The sequence below is a fragment of the Ailuropoda melanoleuca genome, chromosome 7 (assembly GCF_002007445.2).
Source record: "Ailuropoda melanoleuca isolate Jingjing chromosome 7, ASM200744v2, whole genome shotgun sequence".
NCBI classification, from domain to species: domain Eukaryota; kingdom Metazoa; phylum Chordata; class Mammalia; order Carnivora; family Ursidae; genus Ailuropoda; species Ailuropoda melanoleuca.
The window spans coordinates 50171362-50187309 of NC_048224.1; the positions used below are offsets into that span (position 1 = coordinate 50171362).

The 15948-nt window shown below is 45.5% G+C and overlaps 1 protein-coding gene across 4 annotated transcripts in view; it reads right to left on the minus strand.

The window, feature by feature from the left end:
* Positions 1-15948, minus strand: part of PSMB7 (proteasome 20S subunit beta 7) — a 59399-nt gene that overhangs the window by 6508 nt on the left and 36943 nt on the right. The gene's annotated exons all lie outside the window — the stretch shown is intronic.

The window sequence follows — 15948 nt, forward strand, 5'->3', positions numbered from 1 at the left end:
CCGCTAGCACTCTCTCTCTCTCTAATAAATAAATAAATCTTAAAAAAGAACCCATGTCTTATTTCACATATCCCCCACCCCAAGCAAAAACCCTCAAAAGGCAAACAGGGTGAAAATTTACCAAGGCTCTATTGTCTACCCCTTACTTACACAGTTAATGTCTTCAACAAATATTTAGAGACACCTACTATGTTCCAGGAAATGCTTCATATGTCAAACACTGTCTTTACCACCATATTTCCACACTCAGAATTCTAGACAAATATGCAAATATGCTACTGGGCATATTCATACTGTGTTTTCTTTATAGTGGAGTTTCACAATTAAACAACTCTTGTCTTTAACACGTTCTCTCAAATATTTAAGAAAACCATTGAGAAGAACCACCATCTGAAAGCAAGAGGTGGGGAAAACACCACATTTTTATCTGTCTCTGGCCCACAATAAATGCAGGAAGCATTGTTCCTTCCTTTAGGATTCCTTCTTCCTAGGGAAATTACACCTCCCTTTTCTGGAAGCTGCAGGGTGACCCGAGTTCTGAGCAGCATCTGCCCGGGGACAGCTGCTACCGAGGGACTCTGACGAGGGCCCTGCAGAGCCCGTGGCCCCAGCTGAGCAGACCCAGGTGCCATGCTGTTGCCCACTGCCAGGCCGGCGTCCTCCCCTGGCCAGCTGCTCGTGGATTTACACTGCGAGTCACAAGGGAACTTGGATTCAGTATGCACACGGACCAGCAGGACTCATCTTGGCTAACAGAAAAAAGGCCCTCCGACCCAATGGCTGCTTCCTTTTACTGTGAGACACTCGGCCACAATAGCACCACCTGGCGATTAAAGGTTAATCTGGCAGATGCGGAGGCAGACTGGGGCTGAATCCTGTGTCCTACTTACTGCTGTGCAACCTTGGGCAAGTCACTCCACCTCTCCGAATTCACTCTCCTCCCTTGTCGTACAGTGACGATAAATTAGGATTTACCAAAGGACTGCTGCAAGAATTAGAAATAAGGTACAGAAAGCACCTATTACAGTGTCTGGCACACAGCTGTTGCTTAATAAAAAGTAACTTACTTAAGAAAACAAGCCAGAGGGCTTCTGGAAACACTGAGACAAAATTTATCTGGAAGCAGTGACTGCCCGGACCAAACCCCAGGCCAGGAGAAGGTCCAAACAAACCTGCTGACAAATCTGCACACAGTTCTGTGAAGAAGTTCCTGTAATAATTAATCCAAGCAAAAAGCACACTCCCTAAAAGTTCAGAGAATATAAAAGGAGCACTTCCTGCTTTATGGCTACAAAGACCAAACTAACCGGGAATATCAGTCCCCGGGGCCGCCCCTGCTTCTTAAATGAGATTACAGTCAGAGTGATGTAGTGCAGTACAAGTCAGCGGTGACAAGCAGCACTTTATAGAGCTATCTGTTTGTCTCCATCACTGCGTCGTGCAATGTGTCCCTGGACTCCAATGTGCAGCTCCATTTACCGCTACATGACAAATGGGCAGCACTTGTAAAAGGCACAAAGAGGTCCACGTCGGCCATGTAATGGTCACCACAGCTGTACCCGAGTGCTTGAGGGGACAAAACAGACCCCCAAGTTCATTAAACTGACCAGTAATGGATCTTTCAAAAAGTGCCTTAGGAATCGTACAGAAAAGGCTAAAATAAATAACTCAGCATGGAAGGCTAATCTGAAATGGTGTTTGATAAATTATTTATAACACAGGCGATTGTCTGCATTTAATATTGGAGCTACCAGTAGCATCTTTAAAAGATGATTTATGTGTTGTAATGCTATTAAACTTTATATTGGCCCACTGCTAGCTATAAAGTCTGCTGAGATTTAGAGAATGAGTTTTAAACTGTCACTGCAACATCATAGGAGATGGAGACTGTATTAAATCTTTACTTTAAACCTGTTATCTGGAGAGTTGCATTTTGTCGACACTCACAAACTGATAGATCACCTCGCGTCCACCGTGGTGCAGAGAACTTTTTCCACATTATTCTTGTCTACAGCTACAATCGAATTTCTCTTCTCACTTAAGTGATTTTTAGATGGGGAATGTCACCAGAGTAAAATGCAGGTGCCCCAGCCAATGGGCACCCTGGACGGCTCAGCATCAAATCAATACTCTCTAAATAAGCCCTCTCTGTTCCACCATTCGGTTATGCGTTCTGTACAGCGTTTTACTTACATTAGGGGCAGGCAAAACATTAAATATGCACTTGATGGAAAGCCTAACACACTATTTTAGATACAGCTTTGGAATGTGAAACTATGTGCTTGGCAAGTGATTTAAAACAACTGACCTGTACCTAAAAATTTTTAAAGAATTTAAAAAGAAAGAAAACTGCTTATTGGCTGGAAAATATAGCCCATTTATGCAGCTGAGGTGCTGACATTAAAGGAGTTGAAGACAGAAGAAACAGCCTTTGTCACAAAGGACAGAGCTCCGCTGGCCCTACTGTCCTCTGGGGCACTGCAGATGCATCCCTTTGCCTTCCATCCCACCGTCACGCAGGAAGTCGGGGGACAGTGGCTCTCCTACCTCTGCTCCAGGGAAAGAGAGACGGGGATGTCACAGCCGGACCCTCTCACAGCTCCCATCAGTTTTCCTAGTTGCTATGAAATCTGCAAGGACCATTTAGTTCACAACAGTGTGCTCCTTTACTAAAAACTAAGAATTTTAACCAATGAGAACAGAAGCAGTTCAAATTCATCTTGGAAAGCCCGCATTATCTTTTGTCACTTTGATTTAAAATAGCAAAAACCGCTACTGCTCTGATGATCTGCAGTGGGGCAGCTTAGAAGCCCGGGTGTGGCGAAGAGTCTGGGCTCTAACAAGAGGAACCCAACCACCCCGTCTCCCTGCCGGTACCCCGGGCAGCTAGCACGGGGCTCGGCATGCACGTCCACAAATGAAAACATGACACATCAATTTCAAATGCATTCTTGGCTTTGCCAAACGGAAAAGTGAAATGAGTTACGAGGCGGATCATACCGAAAGGGGTAGTTCCAAAAGCGCCCCAGCCCCAACTGGGGACCAGGGACCAAGAGCGCTCCAAGACAGGTAAACACGTGCGAGGAAGAGGTTTACACACAGTGTCCCGTAGTGGCCTGTGGACACACGGAGGTTCTGCCGATGCCACTGATGCGGCCTGAAGGAGTCATTCATGGCTGATGGTTAAATAAAATTTAAAGAGCTCAAAAAGTGTTTAAAACAGTCCCCCCGCAAGCAGAATGCTTCCTGCACTCTGTCAGACATAATGTATCCCATGTGTGGCCACATATTTTACAGTGGAAAAGGTTAATTTAGTATTTTTTCAGACTGGGCTACGTGACAAAAGCAAAGGTGTCTGAGTTTTGGTTTTGGCTTGAGCTGTTCGGGTAAACACGGCCGCCTGTGTGAACACCTGGGACTGTTGGGTGTAACTGCGGTGCAGCCGGTGCTGAGTGCGCCCAGAGTGGGGAGTGAGGCAGTGACTGTGTCTTCAAGGTCTAGGGGGCGCGGCCACTCCTATCCCCTACAGCTTTTCTGGCACCCGGGATCTGGGTGATGCAAATATGGAAGGGCACATGTGCTGTGCGTGCAGAGTGATCTAAGGGGTTTTCAGCAGGGATGGGACAGGGTGTTTCACGTTCAAGGGATTGCCGACCACGCCACTGCCAACTTGGCCTGTGCCAGATCACGGAAGGATGCGAATGGCTGATCACAACTCAGGGCCAGGAGACGAGATGTCTGAGGTGCAGAGCCACAACGGGCCACAAACAGCTGCCACAGAAAAAGAAAAGAGCTGCACAGCTGGGGTACTGAGGACACAGCACTGAGCTCCGGGGCCCACGGGCTGCCTGCTGGAAGACCAGGGACAATGCCTCTGTCCAGGGGCTGTTAGGAGGAGTAAGGGGACGGGAATGTCCCTGACACATGGACTTTACGAACGGAATTGTGAGCAAGTTCTACGGCAGAAGGAAAGAGGCCAGGGCGTGAGAGAACAGGAGACACCCAACCACATCCACTGGGTCTGTGCCAAACGTTTATGTTACTTATTTAATCCTCCTCTCCGCCTGTGAGCAGAGGACACTGAGGCTCTAGAACAGCTGGCTGATGCGCTGAGGGTGCACGGCTGGGTCTGAGTGGGAGTCGGAGATCAGTGCCAGGGTAGTGCCTTGCCTCGCTGAAGCCCGTCTTTGTACCCCGCCACAGGAAGACCTCTTGGTGGGCAAGAGGTCTTGCTGAATTCTGAGACATCGAATGGAAGGAAAAACACCTAAGCTCCCAGAGGGAAAAGGACCAAGACAGACAGGAACATATTGCTTTCCACAAGAAGAAGAAATCAGCGTTCGCAGCATGTGTGTGTACAAATATATATTTCCAAGGCTGCAGTGAATCAAATATAATCAGAGAAAAAAAACAAGACTAGGTTTAAAGAAAGAGTAAGAAATATGCTCAACAATCCTCCAACTGAAAGCCCAGCTGCCCCAGGTAGTAGTAAGATCTTCGTAATATCCTCTGTCTCCGGCGGACAGTGAGCTCTGCCAATAAATTCCTGGAGATGAACACAGAGGGGGGAAAGTGAAGTGCATGTGCTCCCGGGTCACAACAGGATGAGAAAGAGCCACACTCCCATGTGGAGGACGGAAGGCAGGGCGGAGGGCAGGGCACGCAGGGGAAGGTTACTGCGGGGACTAGGTTTCACCGCACGGTCCTGCTTCTACAGCCTCACGAGGGTCAGAAAGGACTAGGAGAGCCCTGGAAGCACACAGCACCTTTGTCTGAGGAAGTTTAAGGACCATACATGAGGCAAGTTTCACGTGACAGAAAACCCCTGAAAGAAACGTACCGGTCAGCTTAGTTCGGCAAACATGTCCTGATGCGCCGATCCTACGTGCTCTGCAGACACTGTGCTAAGCACTGGGAGTAAGGTCCGAACAGACAAAGACCTTGCCCCGAAGAGAGTGGAGTCCAGAAGGGAAACAGGAAAAGGAACTCACTACCATGTGGCAAGAGGTCTTAAGAGGCAGGCCTGATGGTAGAACTATACGGGTACAGAGGTCTCGCGGGGCCCAGGTGATGAAGACGCGGCTGAATCTTGACATACAAGTAAATGGTAGCCATGCCAAGGGGCCGAAGTGACAGAAGCAGTAAAACCGTGGGGAGAGAAAGGTGTGGCTGAATACCAGAGAACCTCATGGGCCATATAGGGAGCCGGCCCTGCATGCGAGGCGGTGGGAGGAAGTGGAGAATTTGAAGCTGGCCAATGATGTAGTTAGATTTGTGCTTCATGAAACCGTAACCTGGAGGCAGGAGAGGAGAGCAGGGGATTACAATGTTTGCAATGAGATGGTGGGTGGTGGGCGGGCAGGGGTGGGCGGGCAGACCATCAACAGGACCGGGAGGCCGTTGCAGCAAAAAGGAAGTGAGGGTTAGGTGCGAGTGCAGGGGTCGGGAAGTGGAGGGCGCCGCCTGGACGTCCAGCATCAGTCCCGGCACTGACCCAACTCTCAACAAACTCAGCCATCACAGAAAGGCCTTTTATAACCTCTGGGCAGCTGTTTTTCTGGTAGGTTGATAGGAGACAATGATTAACTTAATTATACGTCCCACACACTGGTAAGCTGCTGCGGGAGGCACTCTCACAGGCGTCACCAAAAAGGGACAAGATAAAGGCTGAGCCAGCGGTAGCTGCTGTTGTGGAAAAACCCAGAACATTCGCCAACTTGTAAATGCCATTTCACTGGTGGCAGGGGCTCTCAACCTAGCCTGTCTGGCCTCTGTGGTGTGGTAGAAAGAGTCTAAGGGGTTGGTTAACTCTGGGGGCAAGAGCCAAAAGAATGTAAGGAAGTTCTAGGGGAAAATCGTGGTCATGAGGGTTTGGCCACGTGCAAAGGAAAGTTATGAGAAAGCAGAAGTGAATAGACCAAAGTAAAGCCGACAAGCAGAGAGCAGATAAGGGGAGAGGGGAAAAGAGGGGCGTGGAGATCGTGAGATGCTACCAACTCGGACACTTCTCCGTGAGGCCCCAGGCTGATCACCTCTTCCCAGGATCCCAGGCACACACACAGCCTTCAGATGCCCTCTCAGTTACGTAAGGCTCTTGGGAAGAAGGGGGGAGCCTCCCAAAGGGGCATAAACTTCTGGAGCTGATGGATGTATTCACAATATGACTGCAGTGGTGGGGCTGGGGGAGGATGAAGACCCAGGAGATCCAAGTCCTGTTACTTAGGAACTCTGTGTCCCTGGTGGTAAAGTCAACATCTGTAAGTCCCAATTTCCTCATCTGAAGAGGCCTGGAACCATCTAGCACTGTGGTGGCCATGAGGATTAAACAAAGCACTCCATGCACCTCAGAAACTCCTAGCACAGTGCGGGTATGCGGGAAATCCACAATGGGTGCTAACCCGATCCTCTCCCCTTTCTCTGATGTTCACAAACATCGTTACCAAAAGGCTAACTACCAATACAAGGGGCGACTGATCATAACTCAGTACTGTTTTTTCAACTCCCAATTCAAAGTAAATCAATCACGAGAGTAGCCCCTGTACTAAAAATGAAATTCAAAATGAGGCCATAAAACCCTGTGTTCACACGAACACGTTCCATTCAGAACTCACTGCCATGCCAGTAAGAACGGTACTAAGTGGCACATTTTCACTTATTATATTTCATTAGAAATTATATCCTACAAGAAGGCAGAAAAAGAACTTCCATTACTGTGTGCAGGCCCACATTCTTCCACTTCTTCCACTCACTATTCCAAATAACCCTTTAAGGTAGGAACGACCTGTATGTCCATTTTACAAATCCAGGAAACAAAGGCTCAGAGAGGGAAAATGACTAACCCAAAGGCACAGAGCCAACAACCGGAAAGTCTGAGATTCTACAGAATTTTGTCTGACTCACAAACCCATGGTTTTTTGTTTTTTCACTCAAGACAACAGAACTTCCATACAACTAGTCCCAAAATCGCTAATGATGCTCGTCTAGTCCTTCGGTGTAACTGATGAACCCATTCACGGGTTTACCTTTTTAAAATAGCTGACCTCTAAAATTCTTCCAAGTTGCAAATATAGTGCTTACATAATGCTACTCAATCGTCCCACCAATTCAGCATGCTTGTTAACACCTGGTAAAACTAAGGGCATCCTGATGAACCTAATACAGCGTACATTCAGCAAACCCCAAAGCAAGAGCCTATTAAGTCACTGCATCGGCACTACCTTCAAACGCTTGCATTTCCCTACAACACACGGCTAAAACCCTCAGCAAACAGAATGCGTCCAGTTGGTTTTCGACCACCCTGTATATCAATAAAAAAGATACCACACTTCACTGAATTTTCCCATCAGGCCATAATTGTAAATCTTCACCAAAAATGACCAAGAAAGGCAAGTGCACTTTAATTTTCTTCTGACATTTTGGGGCAAGGAGTAGTCAGAGGATAAGAGAACAAACTTTTGTCAGGCCTGAGTGCCGTTTACTAATAATCCCAAGTACTGACTTGAGCCCACGTTGCGAATGAAGTTTAGGTTTTAAAAACTCGGGCTACAGAGGTTACACCAGAGGCAAAAATCAATCTTCACGCCCAGACCTCTTCAAAGCCCACGCACGCACTTTCCATCATGCCCTGGTTTTGCTGCTCTGTCACCCCAATTCAATTTATCTGAGTTAAAAGAAACCAATGTATTTGTCAAGGAATCAAAGTTAATGTGCCCTTAAGTCTTTTCTGGTATCGTCACAGTTCCAAGTTTAGAAAAACTAGACTCCGACATGACAGGGCGACAATGACTCCAGGTGTGACTGTGCTCTGTCCACTGTCCGCTGCAGAGAGTTTCCAAAATCTATATACTACTGGGTGGAATTTTAAAATGTCAATTTAGCACAACTTCGTATCATTTTCTTATTTTTGTTTCTACATCATTTCAGGGGTAGGGGAGAGTAGTATAAATTACCTCACAGAAACCCACAAGTAACATTATCTGTTAAGGTTAAAACTTGAACTCCCTTCCCGAGGTATGCTGCTGGGGTCTCATTACAGCAGGTAAGCTCACATTCCGCTATGCACAACACAGTAAGTACCAGCATCTCCCAATTACACTGCAACGGAAATCTCAAAGGACATTTGAAAAGTGTACACAGCTCCTGCACCCAGTGCTGAGACACAACCACGTCTAATGGAACGTGGCAGCTTTCTAAACTAAATATTCACACGCAGGGACAGGGATGCTAAGCTCGGCCTTATCCCACACTGACGAGCGGATGCTAATTAAAAGGCCACACCGACTCAGGAAATGACCACCCAGACGACTTTGGACACTGTCTGGAGTTTTGTTTTCCTATTTCCAAATACGTTCAGCTGTCCAAACTTCCAGGGCTACACAACTGAGAAAAAGAGCAGGAGCTCCCTCCTGCCCCAGCCCTGCACCATGATGTGAGGCCCGGGGTCTCTCCTTTTCTGCAGCGTCCCTGTCCCACCCCTTCCTCAAACCCCAATACCAAAAAAAAAAAAAAAAAAAAAAAAATTTCAAGCAAGGAGTCACATGCGCTTTGAGGCCATCCGAAAGTCCCCAGACGGATTCCACCAATTCCGGTCTGTGTTACCTCTGCACCCCGCCCCCAGATGGACCTTTCCTGTGCTTTTTACACCACACTTTCAATACGTGCTTGTAGGCCGGTCCACCCAAGTTGTAAATGTCACTAAGGGAGGGACCATGGCTCATAACCAAGCACCGACCTTGGCACCCAGCTGGAGATCAGTACAACTTAGGTGAGCAGAACATATGGCCACCCTGCACGTCTCTGAATGATCACCACCTCTCAACAGTTTATAAAGGCTCTCATGGAGACTCAATGGGGATATAAAAGATGTTCTGGTGATACAGGTACCAAGAAATTTCTGGTTTCTTCGCCCACTACCCTTCTGCCTTTGCCGATTTTGAGGTTTTTGAGAAAGCCCCATTTTTTAAAACCTTTATTTATTTTAAAGATTTTATTTATTTATTTGACACAGAGAAAGAGACAGCCAGCGAGAGAGGGAACACAAGCAGGGGGAGAGGGAGAGGAAGAAGCAGGCTCCCAGCAGAGCAGGGAGCCCGATGTGGGGCTCGGTCCCAGCACCCTGGGATCACGCCCTGGGCCGAAGGCAGACACTTAATGACTGAGCCACCCAGGCGCCCCCTTTTAAAGCCTTTGTAACAGCAGAAGGTATCCAGGCTATGTTCGTTCTGACCATAATCATTTGGCTATTTTTGGAACAGTTTTTACTTCAGCTAGCAAAATCTAGACTAGGCTATGATGCAAAGAAGAAAAAAAAACCTGTCATAATTGTAGTAATGGCTTTGAAATATCTCATCGAAGCCAACTTTACTCACGCCTCTTAAAAATTGCTAATCCCTTCAAACATTGGCGGTTCCATTTATTCAGATCTTCTGATACATCTTATTTGCCGACTTTTCCCCCCTTGAGTTGATACAGATCTACGAAAACTGTGAAACAAAACTTCTCTGCCTGTGCAAATTACAGGGGCATTATTAAATTACCATATGTTCTAGATCAGAAGGTAAAAATAGTACAGCAGCCCAAGAAAACTTCCCAGCCCTTGAAAGTTGACAGTTACTGAAATACAGATCAAGTGCTCGAGTACCCCCTTCTCCTGTAATAGTGGTCCCATTTAACATTTAAAGATCTTATGTAAGTTTGCCATTTTTATTTTACGTGCATTTACAGGTATAACAAACGTACACGGGCACTGCATTTAACTATTTAGCCCCAAGTGTTATTTTACACTTAATTTTAACACAGAGCTATTTCTCTTTTAAAAAAGGAACTTTCCTACAATTCTTCATCACACTTGAGTGTGTATTAGCAAATGTGTAACGTGTGGCTGCTTTGCACACCCACATGCCCACCGCCTCCTCCTTTCTGATATCACACACCACACAAGTATAATAAACCATGTTAATATTTCATAGCACTGTGAAATATGCTGGAGTATCAATTCAACATCTGCTGTCTTTAGGGTCCGGGAGTCCCGCAGAGACACTTTCAATTTGTAATTGAGTTCTATGCTGAATTAATCAGCAGTTTATCTTTTTTACTAAAATAACGTCTTCACCACTAACCCAGATTTACATTAACAATTTATGCCAAATTACCTGCCAAGGCAAAACTTATAAGATTCTAAGCTACCATCCAATAACACTCAGTCCTATATTTCATTTCTTAGATTTCTCTAACCTATATACAAGAAAAGTGGAAATCCATTGTTGAAGAGCTGCCAGCCTCTTGGACGACCTCTTGGATTCCTGACACAGAGCCTTACTTCTGACAGTGAAATCCAGGGGGGGTTTTCTCCTATTCTCCTGAAAGCCACTGTTCAAAAAGTGGTTATAATTCAAAATTTTTAAAAATAAGAGTTCCACGATGGAATGAAATCAGTGAATAATAAAAGAGTTTCTTTTATTTCTTTTCCCATAGAGCTGTGGCAGACCAGTCTTGGCCTGGCTTGCCTGGGCAACAGAAAAAGACCCCAGATAAAGGGGACATTTTTAGTGTCTTAAATTATGTCCCTGAGACCCTTACCACTATGACCAATGTGGTAAGAGATGGATAAAGAAGTTCATTTTCTGTTTGACATCATGAAGTAGAATATTATATTAACAAAACTAACTTCCTTTTAATTCTACCCACACAGTTGAAAGTCACCAAACATTTATTTCAATACTGGACTCTAGCTCTTGCCTCCCTCTGACTAAAGAGTTGCTGGTCACAGAGCAGTCACATTCTGCCTGCTGGATCTTTGCCACAGGTGCAGCAAGCAATATACTTGGTGAAATATTTCTCCTATATGGAGTATCTCCCCCTGCCTTTCTCAGTTATAGGAAATATGTTAAGTGAAAACATTTCAAATGGGAACACCTGCTCCAAAGAAATGCATCATAAATAATTACCTATCTACCACAGAGTAAAATAATCCCTCCTTTCAATCTCCTTTGCCCACAGCTGTATAAGGAATTTCCAGCGTCACACAGAACGGCTGCCTGCAACACCACCGCGGATAGCAGCACCGCGTATAGTGTAATGCCTCGCATTCAGCTGGTGCCCAATAAGTACCTGCTGATGGATGACATATTGACTTTACAGGAAAATGAAATTCAGTGTGTACATGGCAGAGTGTGAAAAAAACTCTGCACAGAAAGATTTTTGGCAGAAAGATCAACAAAGAATTCTCCGAGTCAGTAACTACAGCAGCCTAGCGCTGTAGTACTGCAAGTACTTCCAGCAGGCCTCAAAGACCTGGCGGGACAGGGCTTCAAATTTTACACAGGGTCACTTCCCTCAGATCTGCTGACTCTTGAATTCTAGAGGCCTGGCCCCCAGAGGAATCCATTCCTAGCTCACTGGAGATTTTGGTAAACTCTTCCTTTCTTGCTGGGCCTCCTCCCACCTAATCCCCTTTTATTTCCTGAAACTAAATGGGAAGAACTAAGAGACTTTCTAAAATTTCCTTTGCCCCTTCCCCAAAATACCCCACTTTGAACTTCAACTTGTATCAGAGACAGAATAAAATGGCAAGGGTGGAAATGACAGCCAGCCAACACCACTAACTGTGGTCTGAAGACAGAGACGAGGAAGACACACAGACTCAGCCAGACGAATGGACACTGAAGTGGCCATTCCTAAGTCAAGAAGATGAAGGAATCCTACAGAATCAGGGGGAGAGAAGCAATTACTTGGGAAATTCCAAGCTCTGTATAGAGGGAGTAAAGTCCTGCTCTTGAATCATCAGGAGAAAGACCAAAGAAAACTTCCAATCTGCCTTACAAAACATCGCAAAAGGAAAAGATCTTCTTAACTCAAGATGTGCTTTCCTGACTCCCCAAAGTTGGCTCACTAGTGGGCTCCAACTCAGGAGAACAAACTCACTTTGTAAAGGGGGGACAACTCGGGGTGCCTGTGTAGTGCAGTCATTAAGCGTCTGCCTTCGGCTCAGGGCGTGATCCCGGCGTTGTGGGATTGAGCCCCACATCAGGCTCCTCCGCTGGGAGCCTGCTTCTTCCTCTCCCACTCCCCTGCTGTGTTCCCTCTCTCGCTGGCTGTCTGTCACATAAATAAATAAAATCTTAAAAAAAAAAGGGGGGGGGGACAACTCAAAATATTGGGTCTGGTGAGAAGCCCTACCCATCAACAGGGTCTTCTCATCACCATCTGTTCTAAAGGTTAAAAATGATTCTCTGAATCACCCACGGAATCATAACACCAACTTCAGTATCTGTTCATTTCTAAAATTAACTGTCTCACTCCACTGGAAATCACTACTTACGAATAATCCTACACTGGACCCCCGGGGTTATATTTTCGGGTTCTGACATCTCTAAAAAAAAAAAAAAAAAAAAAAAAAAAAAAAAAAAACTAACGCTGGGGCACATGGGTGGCTCAGTCAGTTAAGTGCCTGACTCTTGATTTCGGCCCAGGCTGACTCTTGATCTCAGGGTTGTGGGATCGAACTGAGCACGGAGTCTGTTTGTCCCCCTCCCTCTGCTCTTCCCCCTGCTCACGCTCATGCCTGCACGTGCACAGTCTCTCTCTCTAATAAATAAACAAATAAATAAAATCTTAAAAAAAACCAAACACTACTGCTTTACATTAAATACAACCAAAGGGAAAATTATTGACGAAAGGTAATACATTTTTTGGCTGAACAATACAGACACAACTTACTACATCTAATGCACATCTAGTGACCCGGCCCCTTTGGAAACCAGACTGATGGTTCCTCAAAAGGTTAAACACAGAGTTACCATATGACCCGGCAATCGCACTCCAAGGGATTGACAAGGGAAATGACAATGTATGTCCACACAAAAACTTGTACACAAATGTTCACAGCATCGTTATTCATAACAGCCAGAGTGAAAACAATCCAAAGGTCCATCAACTAATGAATGGGCAAATAAAATGTGGTATGTCCACACAATGGAATATTATTAAATCATAAAAAGGAATGAAGTAACAATACATGCTACAACATGGATGAAATATTATGAAAATATTATACGTTAATAAAGGAGCTGATCACAAAAGACCACGTATTGTTGTGATTCCTATTCTATGATAAGTCCAGAAAAGGCAAGTCTATGGAGACAAAGGGAGACTAGCTGTTGCCCAGGGCTGGGATGGTTGAGGGTAGATGGGGAGTGACTGCTAATGGGTATGGGGTTTCTTTTGAGGGTAACAAAAATGTTCTAAAACTGACTGTGGTGATAGTTGTGCACCTCTGAGAATATACTAAAAACCACTGACCTGTACACTCAGAGTAGCTGAGCTGTACGGATATAAATTGTATCTTGATGAAGCTACTATTTAAAAAAAGGCATCCAACATTTTTAGACTAGAGGAGTCAAAATGTCCTATTACATGTCACAAGTCAAAGAACTCACATTCTAATAGTATTTTTTCAAAGCTAGAGATCACAGTAAGCAAAAACGTCAGCACAGACCCTCAAAGCCATTTAATAAGAAAGAATCTGGCCTCTAACTATGTATTTTTTCCCAGACATATGTAAGATTCCTAAACAGATGTAGCAACCAGACAAACATAACCTTAAAATCTAAAAATCTGGAAAAGTGTGTCAAGTTCAGCTCATTAAGCTGACACCCATTAAAGTGCAACAAGAAAAACAATCTTAAACACCATCAATATCAATACAGACAGAAAAACCATTGTTTATGAGAGCTATCGAAGGTCATTTTTTTTTTTTAATTTTACATTTACTTAAAACTCCGTTTGATGCCAACAGGGTTCAAGTCGCACAGGAAGGTGCTTCGGCTCAACACTGATAGTCCTCCTTGATCTCCATTGTCTGCTGTGTGGGTTCCGCCAGCAACCCTCCCAGCAAGTGGTCACCTTCCTATGGAGTCATTAAACCTCTGAATGTCAGCTGGTGGGATTAGCCAGCAGCTTCCACACCTGAGCCCCCGTGGCAGGGACAGAGGCATTTGGATCAAGATCACTAATGAATACAGAATTCATATGCTGCTTGTCAGGGCTCCTGAGCTCAGAGTCGCACAGATGCAACCTAAATAAGACGGAGGACAGAACAATTGTTGACGAAGATTAAAAAGTTTTGGCAGTTGGGGAAAAAAAGAGCACCTCATTATTCAAATATGATAGCCTTGCTTATTTTTTTTTTTAATTTTTGTTCAAGTTACTCATGATTTGCCTCAAATGGACAAATGCCATTCACCAATATTTAAGGACTTCTTGGTCTCATTACTAAATGTGAAGAGATCTATGCCATCTGAACATTAGCTATAGACAGAAAACAGCTCTCTTGTGAGTATCTAGAAACTTTGGGGGGGAACCAATCAAAAGGTATGTGGGGTGAGGGAGGGTTAAAAGGAAAAAGTCTGATGAATTCAAAGAGAAGAAAAAAATAATTTTCAGAGCCAAGTGACTTTTTCCTATCTCCCAACATTTCTGTATTTCTAACTTCGTGTGTCTTTCCCTTCCTGAGCACCTTCCAAATCACCAGGCTCACTGCAGAGGTCTGTGCACCACCACGGACAGTTGTCTGGCTTTCTGCCGTCTTCACTAGACCTCATCAGAGAAAAGGAACAGCCCAAGCAGCCCAGACCTCAGCTCACCCGGAGTAAGATGTCTTCCCCACTCTATGGTCAGAGAATTGGGGGCCTAGCAAAGAGGCGGCATGGCACCCTGATGGCCCACACCGGAGGGCTCTGAAGCCAGACCAACCAAGATTCAAACAGTGACTCCATCGCTGACCAGCTGTGTGACCTGGGGGGCAAGGTATCTGACCTCCCCACAGCCTCCTGTTCTTCACCACAAAATGGGGCTCACAAAGTACAGACCCCGCACAATTACTGAAGAGTAAAGGAGAGAATGCCAAGAAAGCTGTTAGAACAGAGCGTGGCGCGGTGTACCAGCACTCAGCCAGCACCAGCTACCGTGACGACTGTATCTTCAACACCCCCCACCCTGCCAAAGAGGCAAATGCTCCCATGGCCTCCGGTATGTGGTAAACAGGCTTCCTCTCCTGTCATTATGACCTCTACATAAGTCTGTCTCAGATTTTAAGCTTTCGGATGGAAAAGAAGAGTCCTATCTATCTATATTATGCTCTCATCTCCAAGCCTGATGCAAGTACGAATGATCGTGTTCATCGCTGCTACGGGATGTTTGTATCCTGCTACTGAATAACTGAAAAACAGAAGCAGCTGCCATATTTCAGAGCCAATTTTGTGTGAGCCACCACACAAGGTGTCTTACGGACCACAGCTAATCCTGACAGCGACCTCCAGGCAGGTCTCTGGATCCCCATCTTCTGGACGGACAGTCTTGGGCCGTGACTTGCCCGGAGTCAGACCAAGAGGACAGTGGAAACAGACTCACAGCCCGATCCCCTAGCTCCTAAGCGCCCGTCCCCCTTTCCACCCGACCACACACTGAACCCATGCTCTATATTTTCCTTTGGGACCAGTCTCTGTGCCAAGCTGAATAAAGTCTTCTTTTTAATCAAAATAACGCACCCCTCTTACACTCTGACCACCTCACAAGGCAGAAACGAGTCTGTAACTTCTGTGTCTTGCTACTACCGGACTTAAAAAACAAAAACAGAAACAACCCAGTACAGTTACTTGAAGATTTGCTGTCAGGACACCATATTGGTATGAACGCTCTCATTCTTTAAAGTGGATCTATAGCTGCCTGCAATGACAGATTCATTCTGTGTCTCCGGCAGCTAGGTGTTTGGCATCACGTCTGTGAGGTAACCACAAGCCTTTAGGGCGAGAGCTGCTCACATGTTTAGCAATCTATAAGGGCTTCTCTAGAGGCCAGCACTTGACGAGCGATGAAATATGACTCCATAAATCAGACGGCTGAGGTGGCACTTGTATACGTCACCATCTATCTTCGTGGCTTCTCTCTGAA